This window comes from Amia ocellicauda, assembly GCF_036373705.1.
Source record: "Amia ocellicauda isolate fAmiCal2 chromosome 11 unlocalized genomic scaffold, fAmiCal2.hap1 SUPER_11_unloc_2, whole genome shotgun sequence".
In the NCBI taxonomy this organism is placed as follows: domain Eukaryota; kingdom Metazoa; phylum Chordata; class Actinopteri; order Amiiformes; family Amiidae; genus Amia; species Amia ocellicauda.
Window position 1 is genome coordinate 91,738 of NW_027102660.1, and position 15,110 is coordinate 106,847.

Here is a 15,110-nt window from a genome sequence, read left to right on the forward strand (position 1 = left end):
AGAGACACTATGGTCACACTTTGCAAAGGGTCGAGACCCGATGTGTTGATAACCTCGGCGCAGAAACGCACACAGGCTTCTTTAAGGATCACCACATCATTTTTACAATAAGCGGCCATCTCTTCTCGGAAATCAAAAACACCTCACTTAACCGTATTGTACCATTTAAAGAATTCCTCCCTCTCATGAGACATCATAGTATCAACCCCATAATAAGAGGCGGGCGGGTAGGACCCTCGATAATTTTGAGTGTCCTTAGTATTAAAAAAATGGCAGAACCAACCTTTCTTCTGAGCCTCATAACCCAGAGCCTTAGGCAAAGCGCTCAATTTCATGGGGAGGAAATTTAACGAGTCTATGTAACGTTAGTTGAAAGCTTCGTCGGTGAAACACATGATCTTGCTACCCTGAGCTATTATTTTTGGGGTCACCCCATTTTCCACCAGATACTTCATCAAAATGTAAGAATCATAACCCTTAGCATTGTGGGCAATAAATGTGTAATTGAGGTATTTTGGACCGCGATACCGCGTAAAGAAATCCCTGACACAACTCTCACCGCTAGCTGACCACTCACGATCCAACATGTCAATACAGTGTATATAATTAGCAACGTGGACCCCGTTTTCTTGCCGGCATTCAAAAGCAAAAAAGACATACCGGTTGTGCGGCGGCTCCTTTTTAACCGGCTGAATAAAGCACTGGTGTTCGGACCCCGAGGTTAAATCAGCATTACAGATCCTGCATCTCGGCTCCAGACATTTGTGTGGTTTAACCTCATGAAAATGGTACTGGAGGCAACACTGCGGGCAATATTTAGTTTGATCACAATAACTCAGTTTTTTAACCCCCTCAGCAGCGGCCCTCTGTACCTTATGCTCGGAAAAACAGAACGTTGAGAGACAAATCCTTAAGCAATCTTTACATTGGATGGTAGGGGCCAAACCCTTACGACATTGCGGATTGAAACAGACGTTACAGTAACCGTCACAGCGGTGCTTAAGCTTATCATTGAAGGCCTTATAACACCAATGACAAACATACGAACAACCCAAAAAAGCCGTCAAACTCTTTATTCCAAATTAATGTCTATCACCTAGGAAGAGAAACAGTGTCTGTGTATGGGTTTCAGGATGTGTCTGAAATTTAACAAATACTTCCTTTACCTCACAACGGTACCACACAACAATTTTTAAAGACAACAACTCCTCAAACTTGGTAATGTCTGAAAAGGCAACCATCTGTTGAGAGTTTAAGCCGGCCCTCTGATGAAGCATTAAAGCCTCTTGCAGAGCTTGGGGTTCAGGCATGTCGGGGGTGAGTAGTTTTATTAAACTGTAAGCAAAACAGAGCTTATTGTCCCCACTGGAACTCACCACTAATTGCCTGAGCTTGGTCCTAATTATGTCGTTCTTCAAGCATTTCGACAGTCTTCTAAGCGCCCCACCCTCAGGGTTACGAACCACATTCATTACCAGAGACAGACTTTCATCAGCTAAGATGGCTGCGTTACTTTGCAATAACGCTTCGATTTTAGCCAGACATCTAAATTATCTCCACTCAGCATTGCAGATAGGTTGCTAAACAAAGCATCCCCTCTGAGTTCTAACTGTACAACATCTCGAGGTCTGACCCTTTCAGCAACCTGTTCAAGCATTTTCTGCAAGGCCTCGTGTATGTTGACAAATATTTCTGCATAATTGTCACAATTTAAAAGTTCTGCAAAAGTAAAACGCTGAATCATTTCAAAATTGTTATAGGCCGGTCTATCTATAATCACGGGATCACTGGTACTCTTGGACACATCATCATTTTGAACCAAGCCTTCACCCCCTACATTCTCACAGAGCATGTCCTCCACAGCCTTATCAGTCTCAGAACCCTCCACATTCCGAACACCCCCACTGCTGACATCTACAAAACCCCCTTTTTGAGGAGGCTCATTTAAAGCCTGTAAAAGTCCTTCAAAGATATCCAACCGGTTAATGTCAAGACCCTCCTCTATAGTGATGGCTGCTTCTGCCGCCATCCTGTGTTCTAATTGTCTCAAATAATTTATAATAGGGGCAGAATTTGGTCGGGGTAGCTCCTCCAAAGCCTCCACCATTTCAAACAAATCGGGGTGAACTAGGGGGTGAACCTCTATAAGCGCTACCGGTGGGAGGTGGTTATTTAGATCATTGACCATCTGTAACAGGTCGGGGTTCACCGGTAAGTGTGTTAATTCACATTCTATCGGTGGTAATTGGGGGTTATTTAAATCATTTATCATTTGTAATAGTTCCAGGTTCATTGGGACATCAGAGGAGTTCACAACAGGGCCGGGGATGTTCTCTCGGGAAGGTCTTTTTGGGGCCCTAGCTTGTTCATAATCCTTTAGTTTGTGAGTTCTTTTACCAAGTCAGGACATTTTTTAATTTATTTTTTATTTTTCCAACAACCCACAATAGTAAGGCGTTTTGTGTCTATTAAAACATTAAATACGGTACAATTCGTTAGTAAGGGTATTAATAAGGGTGTTTTGGCTCTCTATCACCAGGTTTTGCCCCAGTAACACAAGTCTTTGATTTTGTAACAAAGTATGTAGCAACTCATGCCGACCTTCAGGAAGTAGCTCCGGGGGCTGGTGGCCTGGCTCAGCTTCAAAGGATGGTCGCTCCGGTAAATCTCGGTCGAAGGAGGCAGGGAGCGAGCGTATACTCATGGACGGAGACCAAGAAGGCCTTTGCGGTGACACCCTGGCCAAGCGCGGGGTACTGTTCCGCGTTTCTGTAGCCAAGAAACGGGTCTGGGGGGACGATGTTGAAACCAGGCCGTCGTTGGGTGGTGTGTCAGCCCTGACTGACGGCGACCCCTGAGGTTGTTGGATGCCTGTATTTGTTCCGCCCGACAATGCGGCGGGCTGAATCTGGGGTGTTGAATTACCCCCAGAAGGCTGTGGCCTGAGTAGATGTTGGGGGGTCTCCAAGACCACCGTGGGGGATCCTCTCGGTGATCTCACCGGGGAAGATGTTTGATCCCACTTAGACGGGGTAATTGTCCTCAATAGCTCATCCACAGAATGACTATCCCAAGAGTCTTGGGAAGAATAAAAATATACATTACATTTACATCTTTAAACGGCGACAGAAATCAAACTTAAAACAACATGTCCAGGACATTCAAAACCTTTAGCTTTTTTAGACCTTTGAAAATAGCCTTAGACATTCACTACAACACCTTATTATTTACAGACAATATATTTATTAGGACTTGATAATAAATGTAAAAGAGAGAAGCCGCTGTAAATAAACTGTTTCTTAAATGTTTCTTTAAAAACTGTAATATTGTTAATAAAACACACACACACACAACAACATTTCATTTTTAAACGAACCTTCCAAGTGTAAACGCTTCCTGATCCCGGGACTTCCTGTTTCACAAACGTTTTCACGATCTGTTTAAATATTAAATACAATGAACACCTTCAAGCCTTTTCCTACAACCACTTTAAAACAGAAGTATAATAGCGGGAGATAAGCCAAACAACTTACTAAACCCTTTCAGACGGCTTTACTTCCTAACCAGACGGTACGGCAATCGGTCATTTCTAAACACGTTCCCCAGAAACAAGCCTAGACCTGTCCGGACTTCTAAAGATCTTTCCCAGAAGCCCCCGCCCTACAGGAAACGGTCACCCATGGCTTAAATATTAGCCCTCAACGGGCAAACAAAGCCCTTTTAAAAACATTAAAGTTTGAAAGATCTTACTTACCTCCACAGAATAATCGTTTCTTATGTTTTTCGGCTGGTTTAGCTTTTTGCACCGCTGTGAAGGTAAGAGACATGTTTAACCTTTAACCACACCGCTTTATAAAAAGCTTTTACCTCTTACAGGCTGCAGACATATACTCACATCTATCAGATACCGGGGCTGACGGCCTTTCAGATTCGTGAAAGGTTACGGTTCTCGAAGGTAAAACGAAACAAGCCCTCGATGTGGAAGGCCTTTCGTTGTCTCGAACCACGTTTCTTAATACTGTTAGACAGGATAATTTTTTTAAATTAACAAAACTGGACTCAAACATCTTACAGAAACGTTATACAAACAAACAGGGGTTTAGTTCTTACCCGGTCGGCAGACAGCATGTCTAGGGACAACCACTTCTCTTGGTCGATCCTCGGAGACATTAATCACAGGCCTTTCGATAGTTTCTGTGTAATTAAAGAGACCGGCATTAATATATATTAAAATGTTTTCATAACTCTAATGAGCCGCTTCAAAACCACACACACCCATACATAAGAACCCATGAGCGCAAACACAAAAATCTTACCGTCGTTGTTCCAGATGATCTCCTCAGCGTTGGGAATTAACTCCTGTTGACTGGCTGAAAAATAATTTTACAGAACTTAAAACAGATGTTATAGCCTTATTTACAATACATGCACACAACACGCTCTGAGTCAATGAAAATAATCTGAAGACTTGCCTAAAAACTCGTTTAAATCGAAGTCGCTGATGTTGTTTCCGGACATTGTTGATCTTTAGTCTTAAATCGAAAGGTCAGTATGAGTCTGTCGAGCTGAAGACCAGACCTTCATACTTATACTGATGGCCACATGCCGGATCTGCTTGTAAGGCATTGTTCTGGTCTGGCCTTTGTGCCGCCCTGTTACCAATTAACATATCAAAACCAACCAATAAAATGACACTGCATCAAATTTCAAATAGAAACCAAGATGGAGACGATCTCTTCCTCTCTACTCTAAACTTTTATTAGAACCTTTAGGTCTCTCAAAAAAACATTTTTAAGCATCAAGACCTATAGTCAACAAACCACTAAGAATATTTCAGGCCTTTATAAGCGCTAAAAAACAACCTGAGCCAAGAAAATAACTATAAAGATCAAAAATAACTAGCGCTTTTACAGTGATTTTTTTTTTTTTTTTAATAGCGATGCTTTGTTTGGTATTAAACAAGTCACAAACTACTCAGAACAGCGTTTATCCCCGCAAAAGAGATATTTGGGTTTATTTTACAAAGCTTATAAATTATATAGGTTAAAAGTATTCTTAATGTTTTGATACCACATGCCATACGTACTGTTGTCTGAGCCCACCCCCGCCACCCATGGTGTGAGTGATTTAGCCTTGAGTGTTGTGATCTATTTAGCATTGAGTGATCAGTTGTTTTTATTTTTTAAACGATTCCTTATCATCAGGGATTGAGACTGCTAAAATACCTTAAAAGCATATCCTTATCTTAAGTCTAACTCTTATGAGCTTTAAGACCCTAGAATGTATTTAAGTAAAACGACTGAACACATTATGTGAGAGATAAAATATAACCACAGCTTTTTTTTTTTTTTTTTTTAAACAATTAACCTATACACACAAACACCCACACACACACCCTCTTTTTTAATTTTATTTTTAATTAAATTTGAGGGGAGAGACAGAGCCAGATACAGTGTGGATAACATAAGTACCCTATGCAAAACAGGCATTGTTAGGACCTGGGATCATAACAGACAACAGAACTTGTTGATCTTATAAAATGATTGGGCGAGAGAGAGAGAGAGACAGACAGAGACAGTGTGAATATGATAAACGCACTATTCAAAACTGGCATTGTTAAGACCTGGGACCATTACAGACAGCAGAACTTGTTGATCTTATAACGGTTTAGATTTACTAAACCATTACATGTATATTTAAAAAAGACCCCCAAACACTACAGGAAGAGCCGACCCATTCACACTCTACAGTTGACCAACAAGAACAACAAGAACAACAGGTTATGGGCGGCCTTGTTGTTCAGGGTTTTATGGGTGTACACTTTCTGACGGATATGACGTAGGAATAATTAAGGAAATAACTCTACCTAAAATCACGCCCCTCAATTATGACGTAGGAATATTAATAAGCTTAGGGCATACGTCATAACAAAATAGGCCGCGCCCATAAAACCCTACTATCTACTCATAAGAGTAACAGCAATGTCGCCGATCCTGCTACGGTCGTATTGTAACAGCAACAACATGTATCGATTTTAAAACTGTCAGTTCCAGCGCCTCGCAAAGCTACCCTTCTGTGATCGTTTGTTCTCAAGGTCAGGATTTCTTGACACTCCGAGGAAGAGAAAACGATGGCCGGCCGCGTTACAGGGACAGATAACAAAGCACTAGCACGCGTGCACCGCGGGTTGTTTCCGCCCGGTTTCGAACCAGGGACCTTTCGCGTGTGAGGCGAACGTGATAGCCACTACACTACGGAAACCGACCTGTCCTGGTGTTTCGAATGGCTCCCATCGAAGCCGGCTGGTAAAACGCGCACAGGCGTTTCCCGTGGGCCAGCCTGTGAGATAAAGGTTTCTATTTTCACTGACCTATTTTGCATTGCTCAAGGACACATCAGGACACTTTGGAAACTCTTACAAAGGAAGAACGCCCTGAGCTATGACAAGACTTACACTTACCCCAACAAGGTCATGCTCACTGGCTTGTTCAAACAGCTGCTGCTCATCTTGTGCCACCATCAGACAATCACAGAGCTATTGTGCCTTCTACACCTTACGGTAGCTTTACTTTAACAATAATAATGACGGCGACCTCGACGACAAAAAGAAAAACAAGAACAACAACAACAACAACAAGAACAATAACATCATCATCAGATTTTAATTAAAAGTGGCTACACCAGCGTTTACAATTTCAACCTGTCGACGGACGGACGCTCTGAGTCCACCAATTTCGGGAACTCCAATGAAGAAAAGCCACCTACCGCCTCCGGGGAACCACGAGGGCAAGCAGGACGAAAAGGGCCGGCCCACAGCAGGCTCTTTCCGCCCGGTTTCAAACCGGGGACCTTTCGTGCGTTAGGAGAACGTGATAACCGCTACACTTCGGAAACTGACACCGTCACCTCTTGCTTAGAACGGTTACCGTTGGAGACTGCTGGTAAAACCGACCCGTCCTGGCGTTTCGAATGGCTCCCATCGAAGCAGGCTGGTAAAACGCGCACAGGCGTTTCCCGTGGGCCAGCCTGTGAGATAAAGGTTTCTATTTTCACTGACCTATTTTGCATTGCTCAAGGGCACATCAGGACACTTTGGAAACTCTATCAAAGGCAGGACGCCCTGCGCTCTGACAGTGCCTGCACTTAACCCAACAAGGTGATGCTGAATGGCTTGTTCAAACGGCTGGTGGTCTTCCTTCACCACCAGACTATCAGAGCTATTGTGCCTTCTACACCTTACGGTAGCAACAAATCTAACTACTGCTTTACTTTAACAATAATAATGACGGCGACCACGACGACAACAAGAACAACAACAAGAACAACAACATCAACAAGAACAACAACATCATCATCATCATCATCATCAGATTTTAATTAAAAGTGGCTACACCAGCGTTTACAATTTCATCCTGTCGACGGACGGACGCTCTGAGTGCACCGATTTCGGGATACTTCGGAAACTCTTTCAAAGGCAGGACGCCCTGCGATCAGACAGTGCCTGCACTTAGCCCAACAAGGTGATGCTGAATGGCTTGTTCAAACGGCTGGTGGTCTTCCGTCACCACCAGACTATCAGAGCTATTTTGCGCCTTCAACTACATAAGAGTAACAGCAATGTCGCCGATCCTGCTACGGTCGTATTGTAACAGCAACAACATGTATCGATTTTAAAAGTGTCAGTTCCAGCGCCTCGCAAAGCTACCCTTCTTACATCGTTTGTTCTCAAGGTCAGGATTTCTTGCCACTCCGAGGAAGAGAAAACGACAGCCACCCTTGGGGCAGAGAGATGGGGGACGGGTAACACGGCACTGGCACGCGTGCACCACGGGTTGTTTCCGCCCGGTTTCGAACCGGGGACCTTTCGCGTGTGAGGCGAACGTGATAGCCACTACACTACAGAAACCGACCCGTCCTGGTGTTTCGAATAACTCCTATCGAAGCCGGCTGGTAAAACGCACACAGGCGTTTCCCGTGGGCCAGCCTGTGAGATAAAGGTTTCTATTTTCACTGACCTATTTTGCATTGCTCAAGGGCACATCAGGACACTTTGAAAACTCTTTCAAAGGAAGAACGCCCTGAGCTATGACAAGACTTACACTTACCCCAACAAGGTGATGCTCAATGGCTTGTTCAAACAGCTGCTGCTTGTCTTGTGCCACCATCAGACAATCACAGAGCTATTGTGCCTTCTACACCTTACGGTAGCTTTACTTTAACAATAATAATGACGGCGACCACGACGACAACAAGAACAACAACAACAACAACAATAACTTCATCATCAGATTTTAATTAAAAGTGCCTACACCAGCATTTACAATTTCAACCTGTCGATTGACGGACGCTCTGAGTGCACCAATTTCGGGCACTCCAATGAAGAAAAGCCACCTACCGCCTCCGGGGAACCACGAGGGCAAGCAGGACGAAAAGGGCCGGCCCACAGCAGGCTGTTTCCGCCCGGTTTCAAACCGGGGACCTTTCGCGTGTGAGGCAAACGTGATAGCCACTACACTACGGAAACCAACCCGTCCTGGTGTTTCGAATAACTCCTATCAAAGCCGGCTGGTAAAACGGGCTCAGGCATTTCAGGTCGGCTAGACTGTGAGATGGCGTCTGAAGTGCCGCGAAAGGATGCCATTTTCACAGACCTGTTTGGCATTGCTAAAGGGCACATCAGGACACTTTGGAAACTCTTTCAAAGGCAGGTCGCCCTGCGCTTTAAAAGGGATCCCAGCTATGTTGGAGTGGAGCTTTTTGCTTTGGGAGAGAAGGAGGGTACGTTGGAACCTTTTGAGACGGTAATTGAATACTCTTATGAGGACTGGTTGAAGGTGATGGCCTGGAGAGATCTGGGGCTTGTGGATAAGACTCTAGAAGGCTTGCAAGAGGGTCCAAGAGAATGCGAAATGGAGTCTCCGACTCAGGGTTTTGAAAGGTGTGAATGGGAAAGCTTGCAGAACTACGGTAGAGTGGTGAAGAGTCTAACTCAAACTACAGATCGTAAGGTTTTGTTTAGCAGTACCCTGATTACAAACCCTATTGAAGGGGGTGTGGAGGATCCAGAAAAACAGGTTACTGAAATTATGTTTGACGCCGTGGACTAGCCGTTCTTGAAAGAGGTCATAAACTGTATAAATGATGGTTTTGACATCTTGACCAAATGTTCGCAACTGGATTTGGTTAGAAGGAGAATATGCTGGATTATGGATTATATATCCCCCTTGAATGACGACGACGATGATAAAACAGACGACGTGTGGGGTTTTGGAGGGGGGTCTGACGGCTCAGGGGCTACTCTCTTCTAAGAGGGCGGTGTGTCGTGACGTAGTGAAGAGATAGGATAAAAGGCGCAACAATTCATTCATGGTTTAAAATTAAAGAGAATGTCTTACCCGAAAGCTGCGGACGTCGACAGGCTCTACAGGCCTCTTCAAACCCGGGATCACCCCTGGTTCTATTCCCCAGATTTTGTATACACTCTGGAACCCTTTGACTGCGGTTACTCTCCAAGACCTCAGACCCCGGTCCCTCAGGACGAAACAACATGCGGTGCGATGGATGTCCAAATGAGTCTCGGGGATCCCCAGCCTCTGGAGCTCATGGAGGGCCTCGATTTTGCCGAACTGTCTACCGTCTGTGCGTCTCAGGAGGGGGTCAGTCCAATGGATGTAGAAACACCCCACAAACCACCAGGCGACCCAATGAGCATCGGACTGTCCCAATGGCGTGATGAAGATGCAGGATTTATGCCCGGGGTATGTGACCAAGTAAGCAGAGTGGTTAAAAGCACCCTGGTGTATATTCTGAGTGCTCTCATCGACCGAGCTCTGAAAGAAGTCTGTCGGGGGTGTGAAGTGAATCACGCCAGTCAGTTGAGACACAGTTGTTTGTTTGAACCAGACCGTTACTATTTCCTGTTGTATTTCAACGTGTTTTACAGAAGACTGAACAAACCGTGGCTGAAACCGGCATTAATCAAGGCGCTGTCTTACTCCCACATACATGTAACTGTGGGACAAGTCCAGAAAATCATAGATGAGATTTTGCTGGAGCTGAAAAAGGAGCCGTTTATAATAGAGAAACTTGGGCAGCTGCTCAATGACCTGGATGAGCCGAGTAGAAAAACCGCTGGCAAGCTAAAAGCTTATTTCTTCGGTAAAGAAGTTAAAGCTGGGGGCAGCGACGAGGAATTCGACATCTACGCCACTGATTCAGACTCTGACCTGAACTAAGGGACTTTGAACATGGGGAATGTTCTGGACTGCTTCTGCAACTGGTTCTGTCATCAACACTCTGCAGCTAACCTGAGAGCGCTATTACACCATGTGCTTGACAGAAAAGTAGCCAACGCGAGCCTTTTCTCTACAGATTTAACCATCGATGAGGATCAACTTTCAAACCTGGAAAAGTTAATGGCTGCTGTAACAAAGACCGGGGGGTACGAACACTGGGATGAAGCGCTCAAGGGGGCCAAGAATGATATTAGGCCATTTCATCAACATCTGTATGACCTTTTGCTGAGCATGTTTAATACACCTCTGTTTACTTTTAAAATAGGTCATATTGTTGTTTTATTTACATATGTAACTGAGGTGTGTGCCTACAAGATAAAGAAACAGGTATATTTGTTGATATAGATCAAGTAACCAATCATCTGATTTCTTTTTGTCTGGACCGTAGAAAAAATTGTTGTGTATGTTATACTTTTCTCAAATGTCTAAAAAGGGGTATCTGCTCTCCTGAAGTTGAATAAAAAACCTTGTATAAAAACTTTGCGCATAGTGTGGGTCTGTGTGGTTATTTGACAGAATGACTCGGCAAGCTCCCCAAATGCAGGAACTATACTACAACCCAGCCAAGATTGGGGGTTTGGCGGGTAAGAAGGGTTTTCAAAGAGGACTCGCTGAGGCCGGAGTGAAGGTTAATGATGTGGTTGTTTCAGAATGGTTACGGGAACAAGACGCCTATACCTTACATAAACCTCTCAGGATTAACTTTAAAAGAAACCGCGTATATGCAACTGACATAGACTCACAATGACAAATGGATCTAGTCGATATGTCAAATTTATCAAAACATAACAATGGTCACAAATTGATGTTGATGTGTATCGATGTGTTATCAAAATATGCCTGGGCTCGCATTCTACATAATAAAACAGGTCGGGCGGTGACAAGGATATATTGTCCCAGGGTCGATGTCCTAAAAAACTGCAGACTAATAAAGGAAAAGAGTTTCTCAACAGAGAATTTCAGAATCTACTGAAGAGACACAAAATACATCATTTCACCACCGGTAATGAGCTTAAGGCATCGGTAGTGGAGAGGTTTAACCGCACCATGAAGACCAAAATCTGGAGATATTTTACAGCGGTCAACACGTTCAAGTATTTTGATAAAGTTCAGGATTTTATCGATGCTTACAACCAAGGGTATCACACCAGTATTAAAATGAAGCCTATAGATGTTGATCAAAGTAATTCTTTTAAGGTCTATAAAGAATTATACGGACCATTTATTAAGAAGGGAAAAACTACTTATAAGTTCAACATCGGTGATGTGGTTCGCGTTTCAAAGCTAAGGAGTACTTTTGCCAAAGGTTATGAACAAACATTTTCTGACGAATATTTTACAGTTACCGAACAGTTGGCTAGAGACCCCCCCGTGTACCGGTTAAAAGACTATGACGGGGAGGATATAGAAGGAACGTTTTACGAAGCCGAGTTACAAAAAATGATTGTGGGTAAAGACAGTGTATACAGAGTTGAAAAGATATTAGCTGAAAAAACCCAGAACCGGAAAAAATACGTGTTGGTGAAATGGCTTGGATGGCCTGAAAAGTTCAATAGTTGGGTCCCGGAACAACAGGTTTGCGATATTCAATCCTTATAACAACATGCCCGTGGGTGTGTTGGGGGCATTACTTTCGGTACTCAAGATGGAATCAGGAGGCTTCTACGTGACTCTACCCAGTAACGCCTCTCTCGATATATACCCTAAAAATGAAATATCCAGTTACACGGTACAATTTGGAAAATCTATAGATCTAAGGGGGTCGTGGGAAGTGGGGTTGGCGGAAATACAGTATCCTTACACTTGGGCTGTTTTACAAGATAAGGATGCCACCTTCGCCATTTTTGATGATGTTAAAATCAATGGATATTCACGATACGAGGAGGTTATTATGACAATGTGGATAAAATATTAGATGAGATGCATAAACAGTTCTCAGAAGGCACCCCCAACATCAAGCTATATTACAACCCTATTAAAAACAGAGTGTACAAGGTGTCAAAACCAGGTATTAGCATTCAAACCAGCGGCCAACTGGGGCGTATATTAGGGTTCTATTCTGACACAGAGAGCAGGTTCTCAGAAGTGGTGGGGCGGCTTTTACACTCTTTATGTGTATACGGATATCATAACCCACCAGAGGGTCGGGGATAGTTATGTCCCCCTTTTGAGAAATGTACTTATTAAAGGTAAAAGCAATGACATGGTCACAATTACTTATGACAAGCCACACTACGTACCAGTCTCAAAGACCCACTTTGACAACATCACGATCAAAGTCAAATCGGATCAGAATATCAACGTACCCTTCCGCTTCGGTAAAGTTATTGTCAAACTACATTTTCGACCCCTGAAACAGTGTGTACATTATTAAAATGGCTACCTCGAGGGGTTATGTAGATCCTAGCGCCTATGTGGATTATTACAAGATGCAAGCCGGGAACGGCTTGCCCGGTATTGTAGGAGCCCCCACAATGTATGGCGCCGGTCTAGGAGGACTCTTTCGTGGTCTCTTTAGAATGGCCGTACCCCTGCTTAGGAGAGGCTTTGCTATAGCCAGACCCCACTTGAAATCAGCGGCTAAAAATATTGTTAGTGACGTGTTCACCAATGTTATGAACCGGGCAGCTAGCCATGAGCATCAGGAGGGTTCGGGTCTCATGGTAATGGCGAGGAGGGGGGGTAAAAGAAGAAACAGCATGTGTCCACCAGGGGGAGACGAAGATCCGTGGCTAACAAAAAACGAAGAATCTCTCATTCTCCAACATATCGTGGAAACACTCGGAGAAGGAAGCAGCACAAGAAAAAACCTGCAAAAAGAAAGTCTAAAAGAAAGAAAAATAGAGCCTCAGGATACATCTTTTAAACATGTCTTTTGTCCACAGTCTATCGGAAGAATGCGTCAAATCAGAACTGGATCTGTTTACAGTTCCATACACTCAAACGAGTATAGATAAGATCATATATGTAGAGATTCCCTCTCTTTCTGCAATTTCAGACACGGCCCCTCTGGAGTTTTTTATGGCTGGCAATGGCGAGGATTATATTGATTTGAATAACACATTTATTTTAATGAACTGTAAAGTGACTGATGAGGATGGCGATGCAATCGAGAAGACGACCAACGCTGGGGTCATCAATTACCCGGTGGCCACCATGTTTTCACAGGTGGATGTGACCCTGGGAGATCGGCTCATTAGTCAAAGCAGCAATACTTACCCCTATAGAGCCATGATGGAGTGTATCCTTAATTATAGTGAGGAGACCCTAAGCAAACAGTTCAACCCCGGCCTTTTCTTCAAAGACATCCCGGAAGCTATGGACGACAAGGATCCAGAGGGACTCAATAAGGGTTTGCAAAAAAGAACGGCCTTTTCAACAGAAGGGAGGACCTTTGAGCTAATGGGGCATATCCATGCAGACATATTTTTCCAAGAAAAACTCATGCTCAACGGGGTAGACATTAAAATTAAAATGATCCGTAGTAAAAGTGCTTTTTGTCTGATGACCCCTGATACTGAAAAATATAAACTGACCATATTATCGGCCTCGCTGTTTGTGAAAAAAGTGTCCGTCTCCCCGGCGGTTAAACTAGGACACGCGCAGGCGTTAATGACGGCAAACGCCAAGTACCCGATCGAAAGAGTCTATATGAAAGTCCACAGTATCCCCGCAGGGACACGGGTGATGAACCAGGAAAATCTGTTTCTAGGACAGCTCCCAAAACAGGTTATTATAGGTCTCGTGGATAATGATGCATTTACCGGGGTTTACAACAAGAACCCCTTTATCTTTAAACATTATAACGCGGAATTTATAGCGTTGTACATCGATGGTGTGCAGGTTCCATCCAGACCTTTTCAACCTGACTTTGAAAACGGCAATGCGGTTCGTGAATATTACAGTCTAGTACTGGCTACGGGTCGCCATCTCAAGGATCAAACTCTGCTGATCGATCGCCGGGAATACTGCAGCGGTTACACCCTGTACGGTTTCAACCTGACCCCTGACGAAGAGTGTGGACAACATTTTTCACTGATGAAGACGTGCAATATGCGTTTGGTGATGCGTTTCAAGCAGCCTCTACCACGCACTGTAAATATGGTCGTGAATGCTGTGTTTGACAACATTATTGAGGAGAATCAGAGGAGAAACGTTCTGTATGATTATTATTAAAATGAACACCAGAGAGCTCAACCACATCATGAATGCCCTGGCCGGCTCACGGAAACTGTTTCAAGGAGTCTACGCCTGCGATCAGCTGCCTAAATTTAAGATCAAGAATTTACCTGCAATGTACATAATCAACACACACCCTAAAAATATGCCCGGAGAACATTGGCTGGCTATTTATCTAAGGGAGGACCACCGTGGTGAATTTTTTGATTCCTATGCAAACCCCCCGGATTTCAGACCTTTCCCTCGGAAGATAAATAACTTTCTGCTCAACAACTGTCAAGAAACCATTTACAGCGGTCGTCAAGTACAAAGTCTTCAGACCTTCACTTGTGGTCAACACTGTGTGTTTTTCTTATATCATAGATCTAAAGGAAGGTCATACCCCGATATTATGGCCTTGTACAGTGAGGATTTAGGCCAAAATGATAAAAAAGTGGCAGAGTTTGTCAGTACACTGTGGACCCCCCCTTATAACACAATGACTTACGACCCTAGCCAGCCATGTATACAGATGGGGTGTTCTTGTGAGGATTTTAAAAGATGTCATGCGTGTTAAGTTGAAAAAATAATGAAAACAGCCTTTGAATCATTAGTTTTGTTTTTATTCAACACAATTCTTATACAAAGCAGGGGTTA

General features: G+C 43.7%; 3 non-coding genes across 3 annotated transcripts; all 3 read right to left on the reverse strand.

Annotated features, from left to right (window-relative positions):
* Positions 1 to 6,188: 6,188 nt before the first annotated feature.
* On the reverse strand, positions 6,189 to 6,261 carry trnav-cac (transfer RNA valine (anticodon CAC)). Its single transcript has one exon. It is a non-coding gene; the product is annotated as a tRNA-Val (tRNA).
* Positions 6,262 to 7,833: 1,572 nt separating this feature from the next.
* trnav-cac (transfer RNA valine (anticodon CAC)) lies at positions 7,834 to 7,906 on the reverse strand. Its single transcript has one exon. It is a non-coding gene; the product is annotated as a tRNA-Val (tRNA).
* A 545-nt stretch (positions 7,907 to 8,451) lies between these two features.
* On the reverse strand, positions 8,452 to 8,524 carry trnav-cac (transfer RNA valine (anticodon CAC)). The gene has a single exon. It is a non-coding gene; the product is annotated as a tRNA-Val (tRNA).
* Between the last annotated feature and the right edge of the window lie 6,586 nt (positions 8,525 to 15,110).